Genomic DNA, 16,676 nt, shown 5'->3' with positions numbered 1-16,676 from the left:
CCGCTTCTTGCTAACGTGCAGGCCTAGAGGCAGCAGGCAATGGCTTAAATACTTACATCCCTGCCACCCATGTGGGAGACCTGGACTGAGCTCCAGGATTCTAGCTTCAGCCTGGCTAAGCTCCAACTGTTCCAAGAACGAACCATCAGAGGAGATCTGTGTGGGTTTGTCTGTCTCTGTATTTCAAATCACTTCTTTTTAAAAAAGGGAAAAGGCAGAAAACAAAACCAGGCAACATAAAACTAGTGCAATAGAAATAGCAAAGTCATCACCTGCTGTTTAAAGAGTTAAAAAATTGTGTGAAACCAGGTGGACTGAAATGTTTCACAGGTTCTTTTTTATTATTATTATTGTCATCTTTTCCATGATTATTGTTCAAACCAGTTTTTTTTTTTAATTTTTCTTGAGTTGATTTTGGTAATAAAAGGTTTTCGTGGAATATAACTTGTTTCGCTAAGGTGGTCATACAAATTCGTCTACACTGTACACGTTCCTCAGTATCCTGTCTGTGGGTATTACCTCTTTCTCCTTCCAGAACATGTGCTGTGTTTGTTCTCTATTTTTCTTGAATGGATGAGCTGGGAACATTTTTGGATATTCGTACTCATTTAACAATCAGCAGTCATTAATTCTCTTATAAAAATACTCCTGATCTATTTCATTACTCGGCTACGTTTTTCTTCCAATACATGAAGTCTCGCAGGAATGGTTACCAGTTCTCTGCGTCCGCTTTGCTCAGTTTGCCGTTTTCGCTCGGCATCTGAACTGCATGAAGAACCTCCCATCTACACTGAAGTGCGGGACCAGCCCTCTCATCCACAAGGAACGAACCCCATCTCCCGAATTCCTTGTTGATTTCTTAGTGAGCCTCCTGTGACTCGGATCACCAACGTCTCACTCCTGCTTTTGCAACTTCTTCTTTTCATTCAGAAAATCGGCTATGCTGGGTGGAAGCAGAAGTGCCTTCCACACTGTCTCCCCTGTGCCTAGGCAGAGAGGGCGCGTCCCAACCCCTCCAGAAAGCCATGTGGCCATGCACAGGCCTCAGAGGAAGCATGGACAGATCACAGCGGCCGTCCTGGACACAGACTGCACCATCGGGAAAACACACCCAAGAGACACACAGATTCCGTCAAAGCAGAAGCCGACTTGGGAGAAAAGGAGGAAAGCAAAGACCTTTACTGACAACTGCTGACCTCACATCACTCTGGGCTTTTGGGTTTGCCCCTGTATGGTTGGTCTCAGGAAACGTCCATCCGTCTCCCTAACCTGAGCCTGTTACAGGAAAAAATGACACAAACACATCACACAAATAAAGACCCATCTAAGAACAAATGGTATGGCCAGAATTAAATGCAAAGGAATTTGTACGTATCTTTGAGAAGCACGAGAAAGGTCCCAAAGTGACTGATGGTTTTAGCTACCGAAAATGAATACTCACACCAGCTGCGGCTTCTCCAAGGCTGTGCTCTAGCTCTCTAACATAAACCTCAGATTCTCTGCAAATTTGGCGGGCAAGACAGATTTCAAGGCTCTCTAGTGTGCCCTGGAGTCATTTTTGCCAAAATGAAAAAAGGCATTTTGAGTCAGTTGGGTGGGAGTTGTCAGAGCACAGGGCGGGGGTCGTGGTGCGCACTGCTCTGTATAGACCATTTCCCAGGAACCCTTTCCAAGCCATTGTATTTAATACAAGGATTAAAATGTCCCCAGAAGGCCTCTGACAAGTCAGGTCAAAGAGCTTTTCTGTTCCAGGCTGGTGGTGATGCAGAGAGCCCGCGTGCTCCCTAGCTCGGAGCACCAGCGGCCCAGGGAAGGGACCATGACCACCTGGGACTTCTTTTGTCACTTGGCAGGGAGGAGCTGTTGATCCGTTTTTGCTTTCTGTTTGGAATAAAGGAGAGGAAATTATTCTCCTCTGGAAAAAAATCCTGCCCACCCTCTCAACTCCCCCGCGATACGGCTGAACAAAACACATGCCCTGCCTTTCACACGCCAAGGCTGCGCCGCCGGTTCCGCGGTATGCAGCAGCTGCCGTCTGCTGTGCCAGGGGACACGCTGCAATGGGGGGATTAATGAAGTAATTTCCCTAGAAACGGCGTGGAACTCGGGCGGGTAAGCTACTCGGCGAGGGCCAGATGAACTGGGGAGAATCGGACCCCGCCCTCATCCCACAGAGCTGCTGGCCACGGGCGGCTCTTGGCAAGATGGCCGTGGTGCGTTCCCACCGTCCGTTTGCTGTTTGCTGAGTGAGGAGTCCCATTTTCCATGGGAGCCATCAGGAGCCCGCATGCTAAATGGGTGCTCAGGGGGACCGAGGTTTGGAGGGGTCAGGCCACAGGCAGACCGGCAGACACCCAGCCCCTGCTCCCTCCCAGGGCCAACTGAAGGGCAAAGCCACACAGACGTGGAGAAATGACGATGGGCAAACCCAGGGACGATCTTTCTCGTCAGCTCCACCAGGCCAGGGTCTGCCTCAGTCTCCCTCCCTCCCTGCCCTGCACCTTCCACCACTTGCCCCAGCTGCACTTCCAAAGCAGAGGTCATCACCCCCAAGCCTACTTTTTCTCTGGCTGAAATCTGAGTCTATCTGATCAACCAGCATTTGTTGTTTATTACCCAAGGCATTGTTCTAAGCATTCATGCATAGGTTATCTATTGTTTCCCAACAGCCCTATGTGATAAGGCACTATTACGTTAAAGGTTAGCAAACCAATGCAAGCAGGTTAAATACCTCGTGAAGGTCACAGGCGTGGAGAGGGATAAAGCTGAGACTTGCACTTAGATAAGCACTGGGTTCTTAATGTCCTCCATTCAAGTCTACCTAATTCCTTCTGCTATGGGGTGTCACGGGACACGCGTGGGAATAAGAGGAGGAAAGCAAGGGGGAGATAAGGAGGGGTTAGTTACAGAAGGGGGACACTGGGTGGAGGCCAGAACAGCGGAGTTTAATCCAAAGGCTTAGGGGGATCTTATTAGGAGCTCATTAGGGAGTGTGGAAAATAATTGATCCATCTTGTTTTGTTTTTCTGTCGCTTGAACGTAATTAGTCTTTCATTCCTATAGTCCTGAAATCAGGATCTGGAATCTATCTAAAGTGCAAACAGCCATTAACTAAAAGGTAGTAGAGGGCTTTGAAAACTCCTTTTGCAGAGAACAAAAAGATTTTTAAAATATGGAGTTCATTTGCACAAGTGATGACCAAGGAATTCATCACCACCCTCCGCATCAACGAGAAGAGCCTAGTGGTGGGGAGACTCACAGGGTGCGTCCCGTACGCCCGGCTGCTGATGACGCAGCGGGACACATTCCTGCCAGCCTCGGGGCGCACGGCAGCCCTGTGCAACTTCGGCAGCCGTATTCAGTTAGAAGCTTGGAGCACTCAGCGGCCACGTATAGCCTGGTTCAAAACAGACGAGCTCCCAGAGCAAAGGTGACAGCTCAGTGGCACCGTCCAGCAGCGACTGGGACTGGGAGTCCAAGCAATCATGAAAATCCCATCAACACAGTCTGATAGCAGGAGGTCCTGCCCAGCTCAGCCAACATGGTGGAAACACCGGGCGGCAACCAGGCACACAGGTGTGGCTAGGTGCCAGTTCAATCCCAGGGCCCAGGATGTCTGTCTTCCAGCGACGCCCCTTCCTCTGTCTCTACTCCTATCTCACGCCCCTCTCAAGACTGTGGTCTCTGGGGCGTCACAGCACAGCAGGTTCAGGCCATGTCTATGATGGGCGCTGTTTGATTCCAGGCCGCTCTGCTCCACCCAGTGCTGTATGGGTGCCGGTTTGAGTCCAGGCTGCTCCACTTCCAACCAAGCTCCTTGCTGATGTGTCCCAGGAAGCAGCGCCAGATGTCCCAAGTGTCTGGGCCTCGGCCACGCAGGTGGCAGACAAGACAGAGTTCCAGGCTCCTGGCATCAGCTTGACATGGCCAACCCCAGCCTCTGCAGCCGTCTGGGGAATGAGCCGCTGCATTCAAGATCTCCCCCTCTCCCTCTGTGGAACTCTGCCTTGCATATAAATAAATAAAATTCTTTAAGAGGACTGTGGCCTCTCCTGCTCCCCATCCCTGCTCAGCTCTGGACAACAGTCTTAATTCTCACACACGTGCATAGAAATACACACACACACACACACACACACACACCCCAGAGACAGGAAAAGAATTTTTTTGTAGCACCCACTGCTACACAAATCCAGGAGCAAACCTGGATTAGATTCCTAGCAACTACAATAACAAAATGCCAAAGTTCTTCACCTCCTTGCCACGCAGCTCAGTCACCACCCCCGCCCCCACCTCCTCCAACCACCCTGTGCGACACAGTGCTGCCTGCCTTCCACGAGCGGCCACAAGCAGCATGCCGTTTGTTCACTTGACTCAGAGAGAAACCTCAGAGATCCCACAGTTATCAGCAGGGTGGTTTCTAAGCAAAGACAGCCCCTGCCTGGTGCTGCGCGTATCCTCGTTGCTGTCGCTGCTCATCAAGGTCCTGTTAGCACCCAGTGACATCCCTTGCTTGCATTCCTCCAGCTCCAACGTCAGGCTGTCTCCTGACCTTCCCCTTTGACGACTCCTCTACTTCCGGCCCGCAGAATGCCCAAGGACGCCAGGGTTCAGTGGCCTGAGCACATCAGCTCTGTCATGCTCTGTTCCTGTAATCGTACCACGGCTCAGGACCTTCAATCACAGCCTTGCTGCTGAGTCCTGCATTTTTTACCTTTGGCTCTCACCTCCCCCCCAGACCAGAGCCTCGTAGGTCACTCAGTTCCACTACATCCTCCCTGCGATGGGAACCTAAAACCCAGCAAGCCCCATCAGATCGCCCAGGTCCTTCTGCGTATCCTGGCAAGCAGAACCGCCAGTCCTCTAGAGGTTGACACCAAAGCACGAATCAACATCTCTCTCCTCTTTTCCCCTCCAACTTTATCCAGCCCAGTGGCCAATCCCGCTGATTTTCCTATCGGAATGTAAGGTACTTCAAAACGTTCAATTTTGAGAAAATTAAGTTGCAAGGGGTTTCCTGGGCGGGGAGAAGGGCAAAATTATTTGAATCCTTGAGGCAAAGCTTTGGTGCACACTGCCTGAGAAGCCAACGTCCCGTGCCAGGGTGCCTGGGTTCAAGTTCTGCCTCTGTGCCCCCTTCCAGCTCCCTAATGCACACTCTGGGTGCACTCAAATACTTGGGTCCCAGCTACTCACATGGGAGACTCAGGTGGAGTTCCTGGCGCCCAGCTTCAGGCCGGCCCAGTCTCTCTGCTCTTCAAATAAAAATAAAATTTTAAAAGAAATTCATACATCATGTTTTCATAATATTTATTTTCCATTATATTTTTTTGCACCAAAATAAACTTGCCTTTTAATCCCATTTGCCACGAGCATTTTGAAGTGTCTTGTACGTGGCAAATTCAGGCACCTAACACTGCCTCTACTACCAAGCTGAAGGCCATCAACTCTGGGAGACAGGGCATCAGCTTCCCGGTGGATCCTGCCGTTGCGGCTGCTGCGGTCTCCTCTCCACCCAGAAGCCACAGTCACATCCCCTTCTCTTCCAGACTCTCCAGGGACAGGGTTCACACCAAATGCACATCCATGTCCTGCTCCCTGCTCTGCGATCAAACCTCCCCTGGCTTCTCTGCATCCTACTGGCTCAGGGGAGAGGATTCTCCTTGGGTGTCTTGTACTTCTGCAGGTCTTGCATGAGCGGTACTAATCACACCTCATTCCAGTCCACCTTGTAAAAAGATTCCTGTTCAGCACAAAGCCCTAAAAGACACACAGTATCTTTCCCTGGAGCAAAGGGGGACACACCAGCTCCCAGTATGTAGGTTCCGATTGCCCACGCTCGGGACCCATGTCAGCAGGGCTCACCTGGCTGTTTTTACTATTATTTGAAAGGCAGAGAGATGGGGGGGGGGCAGGCTGAAGCTGGGAGCTGTAGGAACTCAATCTGGTCTCCTTCACGGGTGTCAGGGAACCACGTACTTGGGCCATCACTTGCTGCCTCCCTTGCTTGCATTTGAGCAGTTTGAGCAGCAACAGGAGGCTGGAATCAGAAGCAGACCCAGGACTCAAAGGCAGGGACCCCAACGTGGGATGCAGGCATCCTGACAGTCACACTGGACGCCTACCCTGTCATGTGACCTTTCAATTCTGTCCTGGAGAAATGGGAATTTGGGTAATGGGCAAAAAATTATGCGCGATTTAGTGGCCAACATGGCTGCTGTAAGCAATAATTGTCCTTTGTCTCTGATTCACAACTGTCGCCTACAGCTGGCGTCCACGAAGCTGTGGCAGACTGACTTCCAGCCTGCAAGTAAAGGAAAAGCTAACACCCTTCACGGCTTAAGCACTCCTCAATCCCATAATCCCTCTCATTGCTCACTGACCCCCAGCCACACAGAGCAACTTGTGACACCCGCATTCAACAACTTTTGAAGACTTGGGTCACCAAAATTAAAATCTTTTGTACATAAAAGGACAAAGAAAAAGATAATCTATACAATGGGAAAAATACTTGCAAATCATATTTGGTAAGAATTGTATACCTAGAATATATAAAGAACCCCTACAACTCAACAAATGACAAAAAAAATCCACTGAAAATACAGCAAAGGACTTGAATAAACACTTCTGCAAAGAAGATATGCAAATGGCCACAAGTATAAGCCAAGACACCCAATAGGATTAGAGATCAGAGAGAGAAATATTAAAACTAGAGTAACACAGCACTCAATGCCTACTAGGATGAATGTAAATAAAAAAAAATGTAAAGTCAGATATAGCAAAGTTTAGGTGAGCATGCATTAATATTACATCACACATTGTACAGTATCTTTCACTGCTAGTGGGAAGATTGACTAGCACGGACACCATGGGAAACAGTTTGGATTTCTTTGGGAAATAAATAATGCAGGATATATCTGCATAACGAAATGTTATTCGCTATGAAAAGGAATAAAATGGAGGACGCCGGGAACGCGCCTTCGTTGCTGATAGCAACACCAGATGACAGCCACCCTAGCACAGTTGGGTCATTTCTCATACAAGCGCATCCATGGCTGCATGCGACCCAGCACCCGCACGCTTCAATATTGATACAGAGAAGTTAACAACGTAGCGCCGGTGCACAACCTCCTTGTAGATGCTCCTAGTGTTTATCCACGATTGCCAGAACGTAGAGGCTGCCAAGAAGCTCCTCAGCGGATGACCAGATGAACAGACCACAGCAAGCGCCACAGAGCTGAAAAGAACTGAACTGTCCACCCGTGGAAAGACACCGGAGAAAACCCAACTGCACGTTCCTGAGTGAAGGAAGCCAATGCTAAGAGGCTATCAACTGCGTGACCCCAGCTAAACCGCATTCTGGGAAAGTCCATACTATGGGGACAGTGACAAAGACCCGTGGTGGTCAAGGGTGGGGAGGGGATGAGGAGGAGCCTTGAGGTTGAGGCCACACCACTCCCACATACGGCGTTTGCACATCGGAGAAAGCAGCAGAGGCCGGACCACCCCTCTCAGCTGCCCCCGGGCCTCTGCCCTGCAGCAGGACAGGGACCCTTGATGCGAGAGGAGCCCTCCCACACATGTAAGAAAGGAGCACCCTAACCAGGGAGCCTGAACCAGCTATCGCACCCTCCCAGCCCCTCAAGTAGCCACTATTCACCAAAGCTAGCACAGAAATACACAAGCCTGGGTCCAGCACTGCGGTGCTGTGGGTAAAGCCACTGCCTGCAGCGGCAGCATCCAATACTGGTGCCAGTTCAAGTTCTGGCAGCTCTACTTCTGATCCAGCTCTCTGCTGTGGCCTGGGAAAGCAGTGGAAGACGGCCCAAGTGCTTGGGCCCCTGCACCCACATGGGAGACCTGGAAGAAGCTCCTGGCTCCCGGCTTTGGATCGGCTCAACTCCGGCCACTGTGGCCATTTGGGGAGTGAACAAACAGATGGAAGAAATCTCTCTCTCTCTCTCTCTCTCTCTCTCTCTCTCTCCCCCCCCTCCCTCCCTCCCTCCCTCCCTCCCCCTCTCCCTCCCTCCTCCCTCCCTCTCTGCCTCTCAAATATAAATATATAAACCTTTAAAAAATAAATACACAAGTCCGCTGTTGTTCGGTTCACTTCCTTAGGAAGGCTCCTGTGTCAGGTCAAGCTTGTCTTAAACGCGTGAGCACCCACTTCGCTGTAGGACGGCTACTGAGAAAGATGCTCTCCACCCCCCCCCCCCCCGCGGTGTCGGAGCCCAGCATGGGGCGGCTGAGACACCCGAGACACCCCTCACCCCAGAGCCTGCACAGGGACCTGGGGGGACCTGACCCAAGCCAGAGACAGCTAAGAATCCTCACCCAAGTCTCATCACTCCCTGTCATGCTCAGCTGAAAGAAGCTGACAATTTCTCCTTGCCCTTTCATTTCTAAAACTAAATTAGCAGGAGAAAACCTCTGTTTGGATGTGACTGAATGCTAATGTTTTCTACTTGTTAATCCATCTTATAAGGGCCTCAGACATGAACCAAGCATGGCAGAGCCAAGACAGTTTTCCCCTCCTGAAATGGCAGAGCAAGAGTTTCCAGGGCACCAAAAACAGCTCCGCCTGATGGTGGTTCCCTCTCCTGACCTACTGTCCAAGACCATAAAGTGCACGACACCAAGAGCGACCCCAGCGTGAGCCACGGTCTCAGGGTGCCAATGACGCCCCCACACGGGATTATCGCTTGTGACACCTGAGCCACTGGGATGGGCACTGCCAGCCGGAGGGGATGCTGTATATGTGGGGGCCAGGGATGCGGGAAGCCTCAGTGTTCCTGTGAACCTCAAGAACAGTCTAGTTTCTAACAAGAATAAAGTACTGATACACGTACAACGTGGGTGAATCATGAATATGCTTGCTAAGGTAAAGAAGCCAGTTAGCAAAGCCTATGGTTTATTTAATTCACTTATAGCAAATATCCAGAAGAGGCAAATCCATGGAGACAGAGTCGATCAGCAACTGGCGGGGGAAGAGGTTGCGGAGATACCTGGGGTTTCTTTTGGGGCTGATAGACACCAAAAATAGTTCTAAAATGAGATCGCGATGATGGTTGCCCTCTGCTGTGAGTACAGGGAAGACCACTGAGGGACCAGCATGTGGCTTAGGTCAAACCTCCGCTGAGGACGCCAGCATCGCACTTTCGGTTGCCAGTTCAGATCCTGGGTGCTCTGCTTTCAACCCAGCTCCCTGCTAACGGCCCGAGAAGGAAGCTGACGATGCCCCCAAGGATTTGGGTCCTGCTACTCATGAGGGAGACCTGGAGGAGTTCCTGGCTCCTGGCTTCAGCCAGCCCAGTCCTGGCTACTATGGGCATTGGGGGAGTGAACCAGAGGATGGAAGACCTATCTCTCTCTCTGTAGTTGTTATTTTGCCTTTCAAATAAATAGATACATCTTTAAAAAACAACCCATTGAGCTGCATACTTTAATGTTTAAAATTGAAAACATCATAAATTTTATCGCAGTTAATTTTTTTTTAAAGGAAAAGGCATTTGGTTGTTATTTAACCTCAGTGTCTAGCACAGCACCTGGCAGGTGCTTTGTGCTCCCGGGAATAAATCCATGAAGGCATCAAACCTATAAGGTCCAAAGACTCAATCACTTCTACTGTGCTGTGTGGACACCAGAGCTTCCCATGCCAGGGCGAGATCCTGGGGGGTGAGAGTGACAGCCAGAGCCACAGGCAGGAGGAGGAAGCCCGGACTTGTTCCCAACTTGGCCGATTTCAAGCTGCCTGGCATCCTTGAGCGTGGAGCCGAGACGGGCACAATGAGGGCTCCACTAGCGCTCTGAGCCGGCTCTCACACACCCTGGAGAAACTCCAGGTAGGGGAGCGGAGAGGGATGTGATGGTGAGCGGTATCTGGAGAGCGTGTATCCGGCGGCAGAGGCGCTGGCTGTGCGCACAGGTGTGAATGAAATGAGAGAACCATCCGACGCCCACAGGCACAGCCGTTCCTGATTAAGACGCCAGGATTTTCTTACAAAGCGGGCACGGAAAACGAACAGCCACTGCTCTGGTCACTGCTGTCCCCATCCAGGTGGGCACCTGCTGGCCAGCACGTGCGGGCACACCACAGCAAAGTCAACACAAACGAGAGCTGTGCTTTCAGAAGCACTCACAGGGACGCCGTGGAGGTGGCTCCAGCTCAGGACACAGCTGCGTTTCTCTGCTGTTGCCTCGGCTCATCTCACACTGCCCTGCATCAGAGGACGTGGGCTGCCTGTTCCACGCCTGTTTGCGGATGGCTCCAGGTGGCGGGCTTCCAGATGGCTATCTGAAGTAATTTGAAGAAAGGTGTTTCAATGTCCACATGACATTTTCTGCAAGTATTAAATTATCCAAGTTTCATTTCAGATCTCGTGTCTCCACCATCTAGCAGAACTGACCGGCACCGACGGTGCTGAGCAGAAGGCTAACACATTTCCCGGAACCATGGAGAGATGCAGGCGTTTGGGATGGACCAGTCAGGGCGATGCATTTTCAGATCCAAGTGTGACAGGTGATTTGTGACTACGGAACAGGTAAGATATCCACATGAAGCCCCAGGGTAGCCTTTGGCTGAGCAGTGTAGATGACCACAATGGAGTGCAGGGACTCAAGTCCCAGCTCCAGCTAGGACTCGAGCTTCCTGCTAAGGCAGACCTCAGGAAATAGTGCGGGGGGCCGAGTACTTGGGTCCCTGCCACCCATGTAGGAGTCTTGGATCGAGTTCCTGGTTCCGCGCTTCAGCCTGGCCCAGTCTCAGACTAACAAGCATCTGGGAAGTGAATCAGTGGGTTGGGACTCTCTCTCTCTCTCCTTCTCAGATAAATTCTTTTCCTTAAAACGTCCACCGTAGGAGCCAGCTCTGTGGCACAGCGGGTAAACTGCCACCTGTAAGGCCGGCATCCCAATGGGTGCCAGCTCACATCCCAGCTGCTCCATGTCCAATCCAGGCCCCCGGTAATGGCCTGGGAAAGCAGCAGAAGATGGCCCAAGTCCTTGGGCCCCTGCACCCATGTGGGAGACCTGGAAGAAGCTCCAGCTCCTGGCTTTGACCCTGCCCCAACGCTGGCTGTGCAGCTATCTAGGGAATGAACCGGCAGATGGAAGATCTCTAATTCTGACTTTCAACTAAATAAATAAATATTGAAAACATAAAGTACCCCACAGCGATCAAACAATCTGTGAAAGGACTGACCCATGCACGCATTCCATGAATTCAGCCTACGAGTAGACTGCGAGAAAAACCTCTTCACAAAGCCACAAGCCGGCAAAACCTCAGCTTCTGGCAGATCGAGAGATAATGAACAGATCTTTCTTTTTTTTTAAACGGGCGCACAGCACTGCAGGTTCTAAATTGAGCAGAACTGTTCCTTTGTTATTAATGAACTAAGCACACTTGACAATGGGCTAAAACACAAGGCAGGACAGTGATGCGCCAGAAGACATGGTAATTAATGGTGTGTCTTCCTCGGGATGTATCGCTTTCCCGCATTAGCATCTTCAATAATTGAGCAACCTCTCGAGGCAGCCTTTGGAGGCTGTTTTTAACAGCAACAGTGTTTAAAACAATTAGAAGGAGCAGCTCTAGTCACTGGAAGGCTGGGAAGATAGACTTCGAAGGCACAAATTAATAGTGTTGCATCTAGGTGAGCTGAGCTCCTACCAGGTGGGCAGGATTTCCCGACACGCAGCAAGGCTGCACCAGGCTGCTCAGGCACGGGTTTGGAGCAGGCCAGCATTCCCTCATTTGCATCCCTCTAAAAATTACGCTTCCTCCAAAAAAATATTCTCTGGATAACTACATTTGGGAAATGTTCCATGCTACAATTTCTTTTTAGAGACAGAGTATATGAAAGCCCCCGTGAAATCCTGCAGCATTAAAAAAAAAAGTTTGCTCCATGGCTTGCCAAACTTTTTCTATATAAAATATTTATTCATATCTAAGGGAATACTCATCTATCTCATGCTAAAGTTTGGAAAATCCTGGAATAGGATCCCTTTTAAGGTACTCATAATTCTAAGTTTTTCTAACCAGAAAACTAGTTGGGAAATATTTGTGTCTTAAAACCAGAGGGAAAAAGAGAATGCTATTTTAAAAGTGCTGCAAAATTCCTTTCACACCCGAGGAAATGCAGCAAGATGCATAGCCCAAGCCGATCCCAGTCTACCACCAAAACCAGGCAATGCGGCACCTTGCCCAGATCCATCTTATAGACACTCTTGCTGTCAGTACCCTGTGGCCAGCGACCATAGAGAAAACCCATCCCATAGACTACAGCAAACACTGCGATACACCAACTTTCTGAACAGGGTCAAATGGCAAACAGTTTAGTATTCACGGGCCTAAGGGGTTCTGTTGGAACTACTCCATTCTGTCTTTGTAGCACCGATGCAATCAGACTCAATATGTAAGCATGACTGTGTGTTGGTAAAATGCTATTGACACACACAGAGGGCCGCCCGATGTGACCTGTGGGCCATCATTTGCTGACCTTCAGCCCAGGGCATGGTGTTAGGCACCATGTTCAGAAACCACTCTGCTTATTACAGTCAGGAAAACCTATGTTTTTCTCGACTCTTAAAATGGCAGTGGGCTGCTTGATAGATCTTGAGAATTAAAGGGCCAGCAGGTGTCAACAGACTGTAGCCTTGGTTGCCCTGAGGCGCTTACAAACAGCTAGTGTCAACAGAAGGAAAAAAAAATGAATGATTCAGAACACAGTAACAGCAGGAATCAGATGTGCCCAACTTAGAATGTTTATTTCCCAACATAGGACTAAGTATAGGTATCTATGTAAACAGTATATAATATAAACAGAAGATATCTTTTTAATTGATGGGTAATTAAGTTCCCTAAAAACCGGGGCCACCCACAAGCTTACCATTCTAGTTGTTTAAATAATAAAAATCCAGCAGTTGCCACCCTGGGGGTGCTTACTGTAATTGGGGACATTGCTTTCTCATTGGCACGAGAACTACACTTCTTCCAGAAGGCAAGCCCTTTCCTCCCATCACGGTATGCAGTGGACAGGACACAGGACACAAGCGAGGGGATGCTCGAGACAGGCTATGTAGCAACAGCCGTTCCTCGAGTTTATCTAACAAAGCTGGCAGTCGGCAATCCACGGAGCTTCCACAGGCTGCATCCCTGCACCGAGAGCATGCTCAAACGCTGAACTCAACAGCACCGTCTCTCAGACTGTAGACCATGGGCCACCTGTGCTGCAAAGACCTACTCATGCCTGTTACAGACACCTGCTTGGGCCCTAGGTCTCTCAGATCCGCATCTGTGAGCGTGGGGACATGAAGTGGGATCTTTTTAAATCGAGATCTCTAGTTCAGATGAATACTTTGCTTTGCACACATCCAACTTAGCGGTGATAATAGGAAGACAGTAAGAAAGATCCAACATCAACTTAGCATAGAGCGCCGCGGGGCAAGATAAACTGAGCCACAGAAGGGGAAACCCCACGTGAAACAAAAGCCAGGTGGAGTCTGAAGCAGGAAAGCAGGAACCTAACTTCCTTGCCCTTCCCAGCCAGGCCTTTCTAAAAACACTTAGAAATCTACAAGTTCAGTACCCTCCCCTTGTCACTTTCAAAAAAGTTCAGTGGAAGCAGACCGAGTTGACTCCAATACTGTTCTAGTAGACACCAGCACTGAGGCCACCAGGACTCAGGTGCCTGGGTCAACACGGGCTGTGCCCCAACGTGTAGGCGGGAACTCAAAGAGAGCGGAGTCAGCAGGTGCAAGGCAGGGTCCCCGGCCACACACAGGTGAACACAGGTGGAGCAGGCCCTGCTCGCTGGCTTGCCCTCTGCGCAAGGCAAGTGTGAGTGCAGACTCTCGGGCGGGCCTCGAGCAGCCGGGGCCCACAGCTGCTGCGCAGGGAGCCATCAGGGAACGCCAGCCGCTCGCACCTGGTGAACACGTGCTGAGACGCGGGGCAGCTGCAGCTCTGCCTGCTGCAGGCAAGAGAAGCCACTGGTCGTGCGGAAAGCGGATTCGAGGTGTGGGCTGAGCCCGTCCCCTGCTCTCCTGGGACCTGCAACAGGGGGAGGGGGATCAACCCCCCACTCCCATGCCCAGCCATTCACCACTCCTTTCCACAGCTCACGTAACCCACAAGATGCGGTGGAAGCCACAGATGATTCCAGCTCAATGTCGTACGGAAGCTCAGACACACACACTCTCCTTTCAGGGCTCAGCCCCACGAGGCAGAACCATCTCTCTGTCTCCTGCATTGCCACCTCCTGCTTCTCCTGTTTTGAGCCCATTAGGTGGAGGGAGGAGTGGGGGGAGGGGAGTTGTGTCAATGTCAGATAGCGATGCCAGGGGCTGCAGAAACAGGAAGAAGCTGGATGCTGGGGTCGAACACACCAGGAGGCGCACTCTGCCCTCCCCTCCCCAACGCCCAGCCTTGAAACTGCCGGCCAGGACTTGGGGGCCCCCTCGTGTGCAGTCTCCTCTTCTGGAAATGGGCGTGGCGGGATGCGTGACGAGCATTAATTAATGTTTGTGAAGCATTTTCACATCCACTGATAACAGCAACCTAGTATTATTTTTCTCAGCATGGCCAAACAAGCGCTTGGTAGAAATCCAGCTAGAGCCTGCTGAGTTAATCACCTGTAAGACTTGAAACCGTCCTATCAAATCTATTCTGTGCCTCCTTGCTCCAGGCAGATCAGCACCTGTTGTGTTTTACAGCGAATCACCCAGTGGGGGTTAGCAGAAATTTGGGTCAAAGGGCATGAACGTGGCTCACGGAGACTCCTGTGTGCCCGCGATGATTCTTTAGGAAGCAAAAAAAAGAAAAAGCCCAGATGTGAAAGTATGACAGATGTTGATTGCAAAGGCGACTGGAGTTCATGAAGAGCAAGCATTTATTTCAAATAATGAATGAAGGCCAAGATGACCAACTCGAAGAAAAAGCACCTGTGTACCGATTATCAGACTGAACCCGTGTGAGGTAACACCAGGACCCAGCCTCCTGCCTGTCTCTCTCAGCCCAAGGCGTCCTTGTCTGCCCTCTACACAAACGAAATTCACTAAACAGAGGCACAACTGCCCTACCCATGCCGGACGCAAGGAGCGACTCACTTCTCCAACAGCTGAGAACCTTAGGGGACTCCAGGGCTGGGCAGAATTTCACTGCCACCTTCTTAGAACCCCCAGGCCAGCTGGAACCCACCAGGCCATCCTACATTCCCTAAACAAGGCAGAGCTGACCATTCAGAGGAAGGTCACCAGCACTTCTGACCAACCAAGAACTTGGACAAGCTCCAGTTCCATCTATAGGACTCTTCTCCCCGAACTCCTCAGGGAGCCCAGGAATTAAGCAGTGGCTGTCGGGCTCCTGGCTCTGAGCTTTGCAGTAAATACCTACTGTCTTCCACCTGTTAGTGATTGGCTTCCTGGCTGTCAGGCGTGCGGAGCTGGTTTGGGGGTTCTACAGCCACACCTCCAAAGATGACTAGGTTGTTGGCTTAAAAACATTTCTTAGAAATCCCAGACCAGCCGGGCATTGGATACAACACATAGAACCTGCTGAGCAATGCCACGTTCTCAAAGAGGTGAACGGAGCATGTGGCCGGCTCTGAGTAAGACTGTCGATGTATCTTCCACAGGCCCAATCTGGAGGGTGTGACGTGAAAATCCTGGCAAGCAGTCTGTGAGAGCAGACCCCAGAGGGACCCCAGAGCCTACAGGAAGCCACATCACAGTCCCCCTCCAGTTCAACGGGACAAAACCATTTCAGAAAACTCACCAGCTCAGACAGGACTGGCGCTTAGCTTGCAGAAGGGGGGTCAGCACTGGGAAGCCCTCTGCAGTTCAGGGAAGAATGGCAGGAACACAGGAAAGTGGAGAGAGACGCAGACGTCGAAGCCAAAGCCTGCTACGGTGGTTCTCAAAGTGTGGCCTCAGACCCCAGTCGGCACCACCTGCAACTTTTTGGGCATGCAAATCATCAGGTCTGCTTCCGGAGCCACTAAATTGGACCTCCTGAGGGGCGGGGTCTAGGGATCTGCCCCTCAACAAGCCCTCCAGGTGACGCTAATGCCTGCTGAAGTCTGCACATCAATGGTTGAAAACTGCAAGTTACCTGCAGGCGAATCCCCGTGTGCATGAAAAACGCCGCTCAAACCGATGGACGGCAAGGGAAAGTCAACAAAGCCGGAAACGACAGGCAGTCCAGAGAGCTGGCGCCGAGGAGGGAGTGATTATGGCGTGCACAGAGGCCGTGATGGGTCAAAGTGAGACGCTTGTTTCCTTCTGCAGCCAGTCTCGTCAGCATGGCACGGAACAGCCCCGTTCTCATAGGGGACCAAGGGGCAGCGAGTCGGGGTCGCCGTGGAGTGCTCTCCCTGGGCTCTCAAGGGTAGTCCTCAGGCCCCTCCCCCAATCAGGCCGAGTGCAGACACCCTGGAAGTCACAGATCCCACTCTGTTGAAGGCCAGGGTTGCTGAGCCCCGTGGGGAGGCATCTCTGGAACTACATCCCAGCCCCAACCTCGCATGAGAAGGACAGGACAAGGTTCCGTGACCACCTCAGAGGGCTGCCTGTGAACCCCAGTGCCCTGCACCATACAGCGTCCTGTGTCCAGGACACCTCGGAAAGTTTGATAGCTGAGGACTTGTTCTCTGGAACACACGCGTCAAGTATAAAAGGAA

General features: G+C 51.0%; 1 long non-coding RNA gene across 18 annotated transcripts in view; it reads right to left on the bottom strand.

Moving 5' to 3' along the window:
* LOC149126003 (uncharacterized) overlaps positions 1–15,915 on the bottom strand; it is a 611,412-nt gene extending 595,497 nt beyond the window's left edge. For 15 of the 18 annotated variants that reach the window (XR_016235120.1, XR_016235111.1, XR_016235110.1 and 12 more), the window contains exon 1: positions 15,773–15,912. This is a non-coding gene — a long non-coding RNA (uncharacterized LOC149126003). Of the gene's footprint in view, positions 1–9,412; positions 10,295–15,772 lie in introns of those variants that run through there. The other 3 variants (XR_016235114.1, XR_016235115.1, XR_016235124.1) reach the window with 3 other exon arrangements.
* Between the last annotated feature and the right edge of the window lie 761 nt (positions 15,916–16,676).

This window comes from Oryctolagus cuniculus, chromosome 6 (genome assembly GCF_051225735.1).
Source record: "Oryctolagus cuniculus isolate XC-2025 breed Fujian yellow rabbit chromosome 6, ASM5122573v1, whole genome shotgun sequence".
Taxonomy (NCBI): domain Eukaryota; kingdom Metazoa; phylum Chordata; class Mammalia; order Lagomorpha; family Leporidae; genus Oryctolagus; species Oryctolagus cuniculus.
Note: the sequence above shows the minus strand (reverse complement) of the source record. Positions and strands in the feature narration are given on the sequence as shown.